Source organism: Lipotes vexillifer, unplaced genomic scaffold (assembly GCF_000442215.2).
Source record: "Lipotes vexillifer unplaced genomic scaffold, Lipotes_vexillifer_v1.1 scaffold977, whole genome shotgun sequence".
Lineage (NCBI taxonomy): Eukaryota > Metazoa > Chordata > Mammalia > Artiodactyla > Lipotidae > Lipotes > Lipotes vexillifer.
Window position 1 is genome coordinate 5,679,463 of NW_006783088.1, and position 16,584 is coordinate 5,696,046.

Here is a 16,584-nt window from a genome sequence, read left to right on the forward strand (position 1 = left end):
AAATGCAGCCATTCCTCCCCAGCACTCCTTGTCCCCCTTCCCTGCTTTACTTCATTCCATCGTGCTTACCCCTCTCTAATACACTATATACTTTAATAACGCATGTGTTTGTTGTCATCTGCTCCCACCAGAATTAAGCTTGTGAGGACAAGGTCTTGGATCTGCTTTGTTCAGTTGCTCAACAATGTCACAAAGGCTCCAGGGTCCTTCCACTCTTTTCTCCTATTCCCCTAGGCTGGCTCTTCTCTTGGTTTCAAGAGAGCCACTGCCATTCCAAGCACCCATGCAGGCAATATTCAGAGGCAGAAATGGGGCATCCCTGTTATATGTCCCTTTTATAGTGAGGAAAACTTCCTCGGAAGAATCCAGCAGACTTCCCTCACATTTCTTTTCCCAAGATTATGGGATATGTCTTAAAAAACCCAAAAAAGAGCTAACATATGATCCTGCAATCCCACTCCTGGGCATATATCCGGAGAAAAACATGGTCTGAAAGGATACATTCACCCCAATGTTCATTGCAGCATTATTTACAACAGCCAAGAGAAAAAAGCAACCTAAGTGTCCATCAACAGAGGAATGGATAAAGAAGACGTGGTCCATATGTACAATGGAATATTTACTCAGCCATCAAGAAAAGAATGAAATAATGACATTTGCAGCAACATGGATGGACCTAGAGACTGTCATACGGAGTGAAGTAAGTCAGACCAAAAAAGAGAAATATCCTATGATATCGCTTATATGCAGAATCTAAAAAGAAATGATACAAATGAACTTATTTACAAAACAGAAACAGACTCACACACTTAGAGAATGAACTTATGGTGACGGGGGGGCGGGGGGGCGGCGGGGGGAAGTATGGGGGGAAGGGAGAGTTAGGGAGTTTGGGATTGACATGTACACACTGCTATATTTAAAATGGACAACCAACAAGGACCTACTGTAGAGCACAGGAAACTCTGCTCAATATTATGTAACAACCTAAATGAGAAAAGAATTTGAAAAAGAATAGATACATGTATTTGTATAACTGAATCAACCTTTGCTGTACACCTGAAACTATCACATCGTTAATCAACTATATGCCAATATAAATTTTAAAAAATTTTTAAAAAGGTTATGGGATATGCATGCTCTTGACCAGGTCCATGTACTGGCTTTGAGGATTCCGTGAACCGTCCCTACCACTACCACCAAGTTGTGTGAATCAAAAATAGTAGCACATATATAAGAATAGGATAGGAAATGCCTCTCTCTGGCCAAGACAATTAGAAAAGAAGTATGAAGGATGTTCCAAAAGGCTGAGGTAGAGATAGCTGGCTTACTTAGGAGCTAGGAAATAAATCTAGGCATCTTCCCCCTCCCCATAGTCTATCAGCTCTCATCTGACCCTGCCAACAGAAACCAACACAGATGAACAAGAATCCTCAATTTTAAACATCAGTACTGGGCTTCCCTGGTGGCGCAGTGGTTGAGAGTCCGCCTGCTGATGCAGGGGACACGGGTTCGTGCCCCGGTCCAGGAAGATCCCACATGCCGCGGAGTGGCTGGGCCCATGAGCCATGGCCGCTGAGCCTGTGTGTCCGGAGCCTGTGCTCCGCAACGGGAGAGGGCACAACAGTGAGAGGCCCGAGTACCGCAAAAAAACAAACAAACAAACAAACAAAAACATCAGTACAAGGATGTAATAAGCACCTGGAAGAGAAGTGGGGACCACATACACATAAAACAACCTTCATTTCCACCTTTGCCACCTCCCCTACCCAAGGTTCTTCATAAGACTGCCAGTCCACAACTCAGCAACAGCCCACCACTGGGGGAGAGTAAGAACTTCAGCAAAGCCTTTGAAGACATACTTCTGAGTACTCTGATCCTTGCCCACCAGAGAGGCCCATGACATGACAGCCTCTATCAAGTCTTTCCTCCAGGGTAGGAGCTGTGATAAGTTAAAATAAATACCTTACAAGTGTGTGGAATAAAGATATACAAACAAGTGAATCTGAAGGTTGCAATGGAAAGAGATGAGCCACTCAACTGCCCCTTCAAGGAAATTCTGGTTACCCCAGCTGCTGGGGTATCATCAGCAGACAGCTTTCAGGTGTCAGCCCCTTGGTGGGGGGGAAGGGGGAGGCAGGGGGAGGGGGTTGCCTCAGCTTCAGAGAGTTGCCTGGACCAAGATCATGCCTTTCTCATGACATCCACATCCAATGAGTGATTGAGGTGAGAGTATAAAGCCATTGGACAGCTTTTACTGCCCACATTCTGATTCCAAAAGTATAGTCTGTTTACTATCTTATTTTTCTGTTCTTTCGTAATGCCCTAGTTTTAATTATTCTAACTTTATGTCTAGTAGTGCAGAGCTCCTTTACTATTACTCTTTTTCAAAAGTTTATTGGTTTTCCTTACTTGTTTAGTCTCAAGTTTTTATTGGGTTGCATTCAACATTTCAATTAAATTTATGAAGAATGACAATGTGGCGTTCCCTCTAGGCTCTCCATTTATTCAATGTCTCACAGTAAGATCTAGTGTTGTGAATTCTTAAAGAAATTAAAGAACTAAAGAATCCCATTATTAGAATACTACATACCATATGCAAATATACTCCATACTACTGACCTAAACCCTTTGATATTTGAAATTGGATAGGCTAGCATCCTAGCTACTAGTTGGAGCCAAATATAATCATGCCCTCCTTCGCTTTTTTCCAGATTGAAATGATTCCGATATGGTCTTGGCCCTCTCTCTCTCAGCCTAGTGGCTAAAACGGAAAACTAAGAAGCAAAATACTCTGATGATTGATATGAGCTGTTCAAGGCAGTCAACTCACTAGAAATGGGGGCAGAAAATCAGCTCTGGCTTAAAAAGTGGGGAATGAAGCTAAGAAATAGCTGGGCTGATACCATTCATCCCTTTTTATCTACTATTCCACTGAAAACCACATGACCACAATGGTAGAATATTAGAAAGCAAATATTATTCATAAATATAGAGCTATAACAATGAATGTCCTAACTGCCTTGAGTCAGTCCATCACTTCTAAGAATGGGTGCCCCACTCCTACACTCACATTGCTGATTTTTACTCAGAGGATCCTGAATTAGTTCAAGTCTGGAATTGACAGAGAAGGAACTTCTCTGCCAAGAGTAGTTTCAAGATGCAGCTAAAACACCTCTCAATATTAAAACTATCACGTGGGACTTCCCTGGTGGTGGAGTGGTTAAGAATCCGCCTGCCAATGCAGAGGACACGGGTTTGATCCCTGATCCGGGAAGATCCCACATGCAATGGAGCAACTAAGCCCACGTACGACAACTACTGAGCCTGTGCTCTGGAGCCCGCGAGGCACAACTACTGAACCCACATGCCACAACTATTGAAGCCTGCACGTCTAGAGCCCGTGCTCCACAACAAAAGAAGCCACCACAATGAGAAGCCCACACACCGCAATGAAGAGTAGCTCCCACTTGCTGTAACTAGAGAAAGTCCACATACAGCAACAAAGACCCAATGCAGCCAAAAATAAGTAAATAAAATAAATTTAAAGAAATTAAAAAATAAAAGAACACGTTTTTATGTTCAAACCTAGAAAGGTCATGAACATATTCATAATAACCTTATGTTTAACACACTTCTAGGTCTGGCCATCACTATTTTCATTTTGTTCAACAAACTGACATCTCTCCACTTTCCCTGAAGACTAGGATAATATATTGGGGGTTTATATTGATACAAATACCAGAAAAAAAAAAAAATCGACATCTCTCAAATGTAACAGTTTTGCTCTAAGAATAACCTTATAGGTCTTAGAAAGACTTTCCTCATTTTTTCCCCTGGGTGTCTGGGGATATTAGGTCTGAGAATGCTAGAAAAGAGGTCTAATCTACATAAACTCATGTACTATTTATAATTTTTCTATTAATAACAACCAAAAATAATATACTGATTCTCCTTTCTTGACACATCTGCTCCAAATAAACAATCTGTCTTTCCCCCTAAGTTTCAGTTTCCCCCTACTCATTACAAAATTCCTATTACATTTATCCTTCCTTATCTTTTCCATATTATAAATTTCATCATTTAAGATTCGAGTTGTGTCACCACCTCTGTGGACTGAATTTTCATGATTCCCATTACCTCCAATGTAAAGCTACTTACTTCCTCTCGATTGTGCTCCTAGAGACCTTCTATATAACACTATTAACACTTCCTATAATACATTATGCAAAGAGTCACTACTTCCTAACAAACACAATCAATTTGTTATCCTTGTATTCCCAGCACCTAGCACAATGCCTGGCATATAGCAGAGGTCACTCAAATGTTTGTTGATTGAATAAATGCATCTAGGTCAACACAGCTGATATATTAAAATCATCTCACTATTTCTTGAACTCTCTCTATAGAAATAAAACTACATGCCGGTAAGAGATGTCTGTGTGAGACATAATAACATAAGGTACTTAACATTAGGCTTTTTAAAGCATTAAGATAAATTGAGAAATAACTCAGTTCTTCCATCTGTCCTGCCTGGGTTGGACTACCATCCACATGGAAGTAGAAACACTTTAGAGTAATTAGAAACCTTAGAAAACCATCCAGTCTCATGAATAAAGTACTCCAGGAGCTTAACTCAGAGGCACAGAGATGAACATGGAAGACACTTTAGTCATGGGACCACTCTCCCTCTCCCCAGCCCTGAAAAAGATAATCAGGGGGAGAGGAGAGACTCTTGGGAAAATGGTACTATATTCAATGCCTACCAATTTTAGCTTCTTAAATCTAAATTCATTAAATTCAATTTGTAACTATAAAAATGTACTGCATGTTTTGAAAACCACCTCCATTTTCACATGTTTTACAATATTTAGAGCTGTAAAAAGTGAGTCTTTTGTACTTTTTCTAAGTTTTAGGAGAAAACAAAGAACAAGTCCCCTAAACATATCCTTTCTACTTAACTTCACTCCTTTTCCTGTTTTTTTTACCCCCAAACCTCACCATCTCCCTTCACCTCTGCCCCTTGGGATTAGACATCTCCCCACAGAGAAAGCCTCCCTTATGTAGCTCTGGAGAAAAGGTGCTTATGCCCTAGATGGGAAAAATTCATCTGACTCCATTTTTTTTAAAGGCCCACTTAATTATAATTATCAGAGATGCTACACAAATCATGGCCCATTTCTTTTTTACATTGCCCTTGAAAATATATTCATGACAATTTTAATCTCAGATGAAGAGACTCACTTTCAGTCAAATCAAAAAATCTGTCATAGCATCATCAGGGATTCCATCCCAAACCAAGTATTTATTTCTTTATTTTAAGCCAAGGTTATTATATATTTTATTCATTACAGCCTATTTAACTAGAACAGCCATCTGTACTAAATAAAAACCTTAAACCGGGCCTCCCTGGTGGCGCAGTGGTTGAGAGTCCGCCTGCCGATGCAGGGGATACGGGTTCGTGCCCCGGTCCGGGAGGATCCCACATGCCGCGGAGCGGCTGGGCCCGTGGGCCATGGGCGCTGAGCTTGCGCATCCGGCAACGGGAAAGGCCACGACAGTGAGAGGCCCACATATCGCAAAAAAAAAAAAAAAAAAAAACCTTAAACCATGTGAATTTGTTCTACCGATAGGGCATGAATAGGTCCCATTCTTTTTAAGCCCTGAGTTCTACATTTGGTTCAGGTATTGGAGACCCCTGGACAAGGCACCTTTGAAGAAATTTTCAAATAAAGATGTGTATTTTCTACACTTGGAGGGAAAAAAAAAGGCCTGCCAATGGAAACATCTGAATTTTATTTTCTGAGGTGAGAAAAATATAAAAATTATTTCTAACATTATTATGCTTAAGATTCCAAGATGATATTGCTAATACTATGGAAGCAGAGTATTATGGGCTGAATATTTGTGTGTCCCCCCCGCAATTCATATGTTGAAGGCCTAACCCCCAATGTGATGGTGTTTGGAGGTGGGGCCTATGGGAAGTAATTAGGTTTAGCTGAGGTCATGAGGGTGGGGCCCTCATGATGGGATTCGTGACCTTGTATGAAAATGAAGATAGAGAGCTCTTTCTCTCTACACAACACACCTAGGAAAGGCCAAGGAGACACAGGGAGAAGAGAAGCCAGGAAAGAGGCTCTCACCAGGAACTGAATCTGCCAGGACCTTGATCTTGGACTTCCCAACCTCCAGAACTTTGAGAAACAAAGGTCTGCTGTTTAAAAGACCCAGACTATGGGGCTTCCCTGGTGGCCCAGTGGTTAAGAATCCACCTGCCAATGGAGGGGACACAGGTTCGAGCCCTGGTCGGGGAAGATCCCACATGCCACGGAGCCACTAAGCCCGTGCGCCACAACTACTGAGCCTACACTCTAGAGCCCATCAGCCACAGCTACTGAAGCCTTTATGGGCTGTATTTGTGTGTCCCCCCGCAATTCATATGTTGAAGGCCTAACCCCCAATGTGATGGTGTTTGGAGGTGGGGCCTATGGGAAGTAATTAGGTTTAGCTGAGGTCATGAGGGTGGGGCCCTCATGATGGGATTCGTGACCTTGTATGAAAATGAAGATAGAGAGCTCTTTCTCTCTACACAACACACCTAGGAAAGGCCAAGGAGACACAGGGAGAAGAGAAGCCAGGAAAGAGGCTCTCACCAGGAACTGAATCTGCCAGGACCTTGATCTTGGACTTCCCAACCTCCAGAACTTTGAGAAACAAAGGTCTGCTGTTTAAAAGACCCAGACTATGGGGCTTCCCTGGTGGCCCAGTGGTTAAGAATCCACCTGCCAATGGAGGGGACACAGGTTCGAGCCCTGGTCGGGGAAGATCCCACATGCCACGGAGCCACTAAGCCCGTGCGCCACAACTACTGAGCCTACACTCTAGAGCCCATCAGCCACAGCTACTGAAGCCTGAGTGCCTAGAGCCTGTGCTCTGCAACAAGAGAAGCCATCACAAAGAGAAGCCCACACACAACGAAGAGTAGCCCCCGCTCGCCACAACTAGAGAAAGCCTGAACACAGCAACAAAGACCCAACACAGCCAAAAATAAAAATAAATAAATTGAAAAAAAGAGAGAGAGAGACCCAGACTATGATATTTTATTATGGCATCCTGAGCTGACCAAGACATAGAATTTGTTCAAAACAGCATGGGGATGCAGTCAGAAGCTCTGGACTTGAATGCCAGCTCCATCACTTGGCTGAGGGTCCTTCAATCAAGCCTTTCAACCTTCAGGAATTCCATTTCTTAGGCTTTAAACTACAAGAAATAATACCCACCCTACAGAATTCCTATAAGAATTACATGTCTTGGCATATGAGAATATATTTTATGAAACTGTAAAGTCTTATTCAAATGTTTTCTTTTCCTGTATCGGCCAATATCTACAAAGATGACTGCATGATATATAGTTGGTTTTTCCTAAACAGCACAGGCTGCTGTAGGTATTATCTGTATCATCAACTCTTTCCTCTTTGCATCAGCTGCATATCCCCTGTAAATCTGACCAAGCACATATACCTCCATTTTAAAGAGTGATTTACTTATTACTGTATCACCCATGGAATCTATGGTTACAATACACTACTTAAGCCGTGCCTTTAGTGTCCTAAGTGTTTCTTTCACTCAATTTGCTTGCGACTAACCTTTGAATTACTATGCTTTATCTATTCCAAGATGCACATTTTTATTCACTTTTTATCTCTGAAATCAGAATGCCTTACAATTTGATGGCGTGTCAGTTTAATAGGCCATTTTTCTTTCTTAATGCTTATAAGCTGCATCATTTCATGATCAATGGTGTCTCAGATTTGATGAAAGAAACAGAACCCTGCTGGTCTCCACCCTCCTCTTTCAGGTCATGAAATGAACCAAAGACAGCTTCCAAATGCAAGATTCTCTGGTATTGCAGGGCCTATTACATTCCAACACCACCGCTAGTCAAGAAGGCAGAAGCTTGCCCATCCGAAACTAAGAGCCGACAACCTTAGCATATGTTCATTCATTTACTCAGGCGACACAGGCATTTGCCACCAGGCAAAGCACCTCACTCCCTAAACTGTCAGTTCCGTGAGGGCAGGGTCCGTGTCTGGTTTTTTTCTTTACCACTATACACTCAGAGCCCAATAGTGCCTGGTACACGATAGGAGCTCAATGAGTATGTTTTGGCTGATTGAATTCAAGAAGTACACACTGAGTAGTGTCCACAAGTCAGACTTTACCCTGAGAATAATAGCAGATACCTGCAAATAGGTCATGTTTTGGTGAAGGAAATGTGTGTGAACCCATCTGGTGCTCTAATAAATATAAACAAAGCGTGCAAAGAGAAAGCAATCACTCTTGCGGAGTGGGATTTTCTACAGGAGGTGACACTGGTTTTGAGTCCTTGAGTAGGAATGGGCCAGGCAGAGAAGAAGTAGGCAAAAGCAGAGAGTGGGGAAAAGGAAGGGCATGTGGATGGAGTAGGTGATACACAGAGAGAAACAGAAAGAAACAGTTCTGTAGAAGGACACTGGTGGAGGTTGTATGTGCCAAGATAACAAGCAGGACCAGCTACATAATTTTCTGGGGCCCAGTGCAAAATAGAAATGCGGGGCCCCTTGTTCAAAAATTAAGACTTTCAGGATGGTGACAGCAGAGCATCAAACCAAAGACAGGGCCCTATGCAAATGCACAGGATACAGACCTATGAAGGCGGCCCTATAACACGTTGACAAGTCATCCTGTGTGTTAAGAGTACTTAGAGGTTCTTAAGCTGGGAAGTGACACAACCACACTTGTTTTTAGGAAGGAAATGCTGTGGCACAGAGGACACAGCCTATTATCAAAAGTAACGGGCAGGGCTTCCCTGGTGGCGCAGTGGTTGAGAGTCCGCCTGCCGATGCAGGGGACACGGGTTCGTGCCCCGGTCCGGGAAGATCCCACATGCCACAGAGTGGCTGGGCCCGTGAGCCATGGCCGCTGGGCCTGTGCATCCGGAGCCTGTGCTCCGCAACGGGAGAGGCCACAACAGTGAGAGGCCTGTGTGCCGCAAAAAAAAAAAAAGTAACGGGCACCTGGGAGACCACACAGCAGCTGCTGAATTAGTCCTAAGAGAAGGGGCCTAAAGAAGGGAGGCAGCAGTGGAAACGGGAGATCTCTGAGTTACAGTCTGAGGTGGGAAAGAGAGGACACAATGGTTTTATACATCTGCTTTAGATAGTTTATTAACTATAATATCTTGGAGCTAAAACAGTCTTCATTTGGGACTTCCCTGGTGGTCCAGTGGTTACGACTCTGCATTCCAATGCAAGGGCCACGGGTTGGATCCCTGGTCGGGGAACTAAGATCCCACATGCTGCGCAGCCAAAACAAAAAAAAAAATCAAAAAATAAAAGTCTTCATAAGTTTTGCATGTGAGGCAACACTCCTCCAATTATGTCTCAGCATTTTTTAAATCACATAAAATGTTTGTTATTTTTATTTATTTTTTGGAAAGCAACTTTTTTCTTGAGGTAGCTTACTTATTTCTCTTTATTGGCTTGAGAAATGAAATTATAGTCATCTCTTGGTATCCAGGGGGATTGGTTCCAGGACCCCCTGTGGATATCAAAATCCACAGAGGCTCAAGTCCCACAGTCAGCCCATGTATTCATGGATTCAACCAACCCAGGATCGTAAACATAATACATGATCCTGTGGTTGGTTGAATCCACAATGTGGAACCCACAGATACAGAAGGCCAAGAGTACTACCAGTAAGATCTGGGCCAGAGCTGACCAATTTTCCATGCAGGATAATAGTGAACTAAAAATCAAGTTGGAAATCAAAAGGGATATTTTTGTTACCCTCCGTACCGTACCCTCCGTAACATTCCTCCCTTCTTCTTTCAAAGAGAAAGGTAGTTAGAACTAATTGAAGTCAAATATCACATGGTGCCTTTCTTCTAAAAATGCTGATTGTGCTTTTTTTTTTTTAAGTGACCTCATTTTATTTCAACCTGTCACTCTGTTCTTAAAAGATTCCACTCTGGTTTTGTGAGATCTTGCCACAGGAAAAAGTATTCCTTTCAAGATCTGGGTCTCTCACTTTGGTATTTAGAAATAGGAAGCTTAACAGTTGCTTTTATTTCTTTAAAGACAAAACAAAACTAGGAACTTTTGAAAAAACCACCATAAAATTTAAAATATCAGCTATTGAAATGAGTATTTTACTTTTTGGCAATTAATACTTTAAATAGTTCAACATTTTGTCAAGAGTAGAACCATTTTTCTATTTAACACAGAAAATTTCATTTAAATTGTTAAAAGAGCACAGTCTTCATATATTAAACCAAAGTAAAAGCAAAAGTGCTTGATTTAGAGTCTCCTCCTGTAATCTTTGAACTAAGGATAAGGACCCGACACGAATCATCCTGACTCTAGGACGTCCTAAAGAACTCAGAGGTTCCATGTAAAATGCATAGGGTTGGGCTTCCCTGGTGGCGCGGTGCTTGAGAGTCCGCCTGCCGATGCAGGAGACGCGGGTTCGTGCCCCGTTTCGGGAGGATCCCGCATGCCGCGGAGCGGCTGGGCCCGTGAGCCATGGCCGCTGGGCCTGCGCGTCCGGAGCCTGTGCTCCGCAAATGGGAGAGGCCACAGCAGTGAGAGGCCCGCATAACGCAAGAAAAAAAAAAAAAAAAAAAAATGCATAGGGTTGCAGTTAATAGTCTACCAACTAAACAGGAGTAATAACTATTATAGTTATCAATTACTGAGAATCAACTAGATGCAAAAAAGTCTACTGAATGACATTATGTCATTTAATCTGCAAAAGAATTTACTGGTACCTTGCTGAAACTTGCAAATGATTACTCTCATAAATTTCAGTTTTCATCATTTGAAAGGCCATCGTTTATTTATTTATTTTTTTAAATTTTGAAATAATCTCAAGCAAAGTTGCAGATGCTGTACAAGGAACTTTTTTCCTGAACCACGTTCCATTCAGTTGCCGATAAGATTCCATCACCCATAAATCCTTCAGTGTAGCAGTTCTCAAACTGTGGTCCACGACCCTGAGGGTTCCTGAGAGTCAGAAATACCAAGACATTATTTGCCTTCTTCAGTGTTGTGACAATTGCACCAATGGCACAAGAGCAACGATGGGTAAAACTGCTAGAATCTTAACAGGAATCAAAGCAGTAGCACCTAACTATGTTAAAAGTCACTGTATTCTTCACATACTGGCAGTAAAAAAGAAAATAAGTCAGTTTCTTTAAAGAATGTCTCCTGATGAAGCAGTAAAATAGGTAATTTTCTTAAATCTCTATTCTTGCGTACACATCTTTTTAACGTTCCATGTGACAAAATGGGAAGTGTGCATAAAGCACTTTTTCTGTGTACCTAATACAATGGCCGTCTTGAGAAAAAGCAGGTGCAATTGAGTCATAAGCCGAATTAGCCCCTTTTTTTCATGCAGCATCATTTTACTTGAAAGACCAACTGAGAGAAAAACTATGCTTATTCAGATTTGGCAGACATACCTTAAAAAAATGAATGAAGTAAGTCTGTTACTTCAAGAAAAACAAGCAACAGTATTTATTGTCCATGATAAAACTGGAGATTTTGCGTGAAAATTAGAATTTTGGAAAACTTGTATCCACCATCATGAGACTGAAAGAAAAGATTTTTCTAGTGAGATTAGGGGTGATATTCATAATTGTAATTTTGGGGGACTGTGCCAACAACTGTAAGATCTGCAGAACTCAGGAACCAATATTTTCCGAAGATCAATGCATCAAGTTACAAAATCATGATTGGCAAAAGACCGATTCAAAGTGGGAGGTAGACAAACGGATATTAAGGTAATTGAGTATGAAAAATTGATATGTTTTCAGATTCCATATTGCAACTAACCTTGAAGAAACCTCTACTTAAGGAGTTTTGATGTAGTATTGAAGAAGAATATCCACAATTATCTGAAGATGCTACTGAAATCACTTTCTCTTTTCCAACTACATATCCATGTGAAGCCAGATTTTCTTCTTATACTTCAACCAAAAGAACATATCTCAGCAGACCGAATGCAGAAACAGTTCTGCAAACGCAACTGTCTTCTATGCCAGATATCAAAGAGATTTTCAAAAATGTAAAACAATGCCACTCTTCTCACTGAATCTTGTTTTGTTTCAGAATCAAGTTATTTTTCTTACTAAAAATACATTACGTAGACACAGAATGTGTTTGCTGCTATTATTTTTACATGAATTAAATAATTACGTTAAAAAATTACTCAGTTTGAATTTCTAATACAATAAACATTGATAGCTATATCCCACATAAACAAAAGCTCTTTGGGGCTCTCAATAATTTTTAAGAGTATAAAGGGGTCCTGAGACTAAAAAGCTTAAGAATGTTACTTTTGTATTTATTTCCTACAAAGGCAGTCTCCTAAATATTACATAACTATCAAACTCTAGAAATTAACCTTGATACATTACTGCCTTCTAATTCTTGGGGTCTGTTCAAATTTCATCAATTGTCTCAACAATGTCCTTACTGCAAAAGGATCCAAATCAGAATCATCCATTGCATTTAGCTGCCATGTCTGTTCAGCTTCTTTCAATCTGGAACAGTTTTCCAGTCTTTTCCTGACCTTTATGACTTAGACACTTTGAAGATCACAGGCCAATTACTTTGTAGAATGTCCCTTAATTTAGGTTTGTATGTTTCCTCATTATTAGATTCAGGTTACACATCCTTGGTGGGAATATCATAGATATGAAATTGTGTTTCTCATTGCATTCTATCAATTGTCCCATTACCGATGAAGATACATTTGATCTCTTATTAAGGTGGTGTCTGCCTGGCTCCTCCACTGTAAAGTTACTATTTTTCCATCAAAATTTTTCTCATCAAAATTTCTCATCAAAATTTTCTCATCAGGGGCTTCCCTGGTGGTGCAGTGGTTGAGAGTCCGCCTGCCGATGCAGGGGACACGGGTTTGTGCCCCGGTCCGGGAAGATCCCACATGCCGTGGAGCGGCTGGGCCCGTGAGCCATGGCCACTGAGCCGGCGCAACCGGAGCCTGTGCTCCGCAACGGGAGAGGCCACAACAGTGAGAGGCCCGCGTAACGCCAAAAAAAAAAAAAAAATTTTTTCATCAAAATTTTTCTCATCAAAATTTCTCATCAAAATTTTTCTCATCAAAATTTCAATTTATGTATTTATTTATCATTATTAGTATGGGCTCATAATTTCCTATTTTAGTCAATAGATTATAATTTGTATCACTTTAATTTTAATGTTCAATTTATCCAGATTTGATTAATGGGAGGGAGTCCCTTCAAGCTGGCTTCTGTGTCTTTTTGACATGTCCCCATTATTCTTTGAATACTTTCTTGATTTCTGGCACAATAAGATATCCCAGGCTCACCTTCTATTTTCCCTGTCCCAGCCCTGGAACTAGCCATTTCTCCAAGGAATATTGCATCCTTTATTAGAAAACAGTCTGGAAGCCAAGATCTGGGTGCTGAGTTTATTCATTATGATTGAGGTGTAGCCGCTTCCAGTAAAGACTATAAGCTTTGGCAACCAACTTTTGCAGTGTCACAGGCACAATACAAGTACATATTGGGTAGTGTCCCACAGAGGACTTAGTTGCCGCTGAGAGACACTACTTGAGATGCTTTGATAGAGGAGCCAAAGATGCTGTAGGCAGGCCTTGGGGTTCTTCTCCAGAGCTTGGAACACTGTAAATGTATCTAAGTCTCTTGGATACTAAATACACAAATGTCTTTGATATATAATGTGTAATAAAGGCTGATAAAACACTATAATTTAAGCCTTAGTTTCAGAAGGGACAGCTTTATTTGGGGCCTTCACTTTGTAGATAAAAGTATGAAAAAATAACTGAGCTATGTAGGACAAAATGAGCTCTTGGTTACTTATGGAGTTTCACGCTAAAGATATATAAGTAACGTCCATACTTTGCTCAAATCATTTCCAAAAAGTACACCAAACAGATATTGAAAAATAGATCGCATTTGCCCACAGCAACAATTTTATAATTGGAATTTCTGTTACTAAAATCAATCATAGCTAAGTCCAATAACATAAATACACAAATAATACCATCAGCCTCTGCAATAACTTAAAATAGTAAAATTATGCTCCCAAATACTGATTGTCTTGATGACCCAATTTACTATAGAGTATATATTTAGCATATAAAAAATGTAACGGGCTTCCCTGGTGGCGCAGTGGTTGAGAGTCCGCCTGCCGATGCAGGGGATGCGGGTTCGTGCCCCGGTCTGGGAAGATCCCACATGCCGTGGAGCGGCTGGGCCCGTGAGCCATGGCCGCTGAGCCTGCTCGTCTGGAGCCTGTGCTCCACAATGGGAGAGGCCACAACAGTGAGAGGCCCACATACCGCAAAAAAAAAAAAAAAAAAAAAAAATGTAACTATCATATCATAAATTTGACCTTAAAACATATCAGTCCCACCTAATATACAATAAAACTGCCCTCCTAGAATTTAGAATGATTTGGGCAGTATGGGCCTTTAAAAAAAAGAAGCTCAAGGATGTATGAGCTAAACCTGTTAATTAACAAATTTCTCTGTAGCAGACAGAGGCAGTATCATTTCCAACTGTCCTTACAGTTGCTTCAAAGTAGTAGAAGCTCAATAGATATTATTACAATGTGGGAATCATAAAGGCAAAAATGAGGGATTTTCTCAGTACTTAAAAATAGACAAACTAAGACAGATATTAGACCGTAATACCAACACACTGGCTGAATCAAGGCAGTTCCTAGAAGAGTCCCTGAACTCCCTAAAATTGTAGGCAAAATACTGTGTATACATATTTTTATAGGAATAAGATTTTTATCATTTGGAATCACAAAATGGTCCATGACCCTCAAAAGAGCAAACATTTTTGGTTAAACTGCGCTCCAGAAATAACCACTGTGAACATTATGGGCTGTGATCTTGCAGACAATTTTAGATGCATATCGACATAACAGAGTTGGATCATGAGGTTAGTATTTGTATATATGTGGCATGTTGGGTTTTTTTTTAAACAAAAGTAAGACCAGACTTTCTCTAAATATGCTACTCTGTAACTTGCTTTTTCACTAAAGATGGCCTTCCATGTCAGTACATACGGAGAGACATTTTTAATTACGCAGAATTGCTGGGCCACAATTTATTTAATCAGCCATTCAAAACACAGTATGAGCAGGCACAGATCAAAGGAAGAATTCACTGTACTGGAGAAGGAGAGTGTATCCTGGCAAGTTATAAGAAACAAAATGTGAGAAGTCAATGAATTCAGAGGGAATTTTACAGGTCACCAAGACTTTATTTTTAAAAGAAGACAAAATAAGGACCCAGGAAACTACAGAATGTTTACATTTGTTAACACCAAAGCCAAAAGCAGTTTGACCAAAAGGAGTTATGGCTGCAACTAAGGCTGCTCCCCTCACATACACCCTCCCCAGGCCAAAGCGATTAGAATAAAAGAGAAAAAAACATATGTACACAAATAAAGTATGTAGAATAAATCATAATCCAAGGCAGGGCTATTTGTAGTCTCATTAAGGCCACCGTGGGGAATGGTCTGGGGAAGAATTTGGAAAAGGCTATATACCACAGGCAACAAACAAAGGCATGAAGTCCTACAGGAAAAACACTGAATAATGTATCAAAGAGCCCTACTGAGCCAAAGCATTCAAGAGTATTTGTGGACTCTGGTCACCTCTTTTACTCTCATAACTGAGGTCAAGACGGGCAGTAAATCCGTGGCTACGGTTCTAATCACCCATAAAAAGGTCTGGAAGGAATCACTGACCAAGAAGAGGTAGCTTATGTTCCCACTGCCCTGTTAACACAGAGCAATCTAGCTCTTACTATCTCCACTGAGAGATTGGGCCCTGTCTCTGCTCAAACAGGAAAATGGATTAGGGAGTCACTGACAGACATTTAGATAGTTTCCCATTTCTCACTATTATAAATAATACTGTGTTGAATATCCTGTATATAAATCTTTGTGCAGTTACCTGAGTTCTTCTGTAGGATAAATTCATACATGTAGGGCTTCCCTGGTGGCACAGTGGTTTAGAGTCTGCCTGCCGATGCGGGGGGCACGGGTTCGAGCCCCAGTCCGGGAAGATCCCACATGCCGCGGAGCAGCTGGGCCCGTGAGCCATGGCCACTGAGCCTGCGCGTCCGGAGCCTGTGCTCCGCAACGGGAGAGGCCACAGCAGTGAGAGGCCCGCGTACCGAGAAAAAAAAAAAAAAAAATCAAAAAAAGAAAAAAATTCTACATCTTCCTTAGAAACACTAAGATGATACATGAGACGATATCCTCATGTATGATTATGTAACATAGGTATGATATGTACATATATGCAGCCGAGAGTATGGGAGGCAATATAATATGGAGCAGAAGGGAGTAGGGTGGGGACTGGGGGTTGGGAGAGGGTAGATCACCTATATCCTGCTACCAATGTCTCCCATGAAATGGCAGAGACACTAACCTTTATTCTCTCAAATATCCAAGTCAGTAAAATTATTTTGCAAATGTCAATCAATTTCCAACAATTCTTTTTTTTTTTTTTTTTTGCT

General features: G+C 41.1%; 1 protein-coding gene across 1 annotated transcript in view; it reads right to left on the minus strand.

Moving 5' to 3' along the window:
- Positions 1–16,584, minus strand: part of HSD17B12 (hydroxysteroid 17-beta dehydrogenase 12) — a 159,345-nt gene that overhangs the window by 63,138 nt on the left and 79,623 nt on the right. The gene's annotated exons all lie outside the window — the stretch shown is intronic.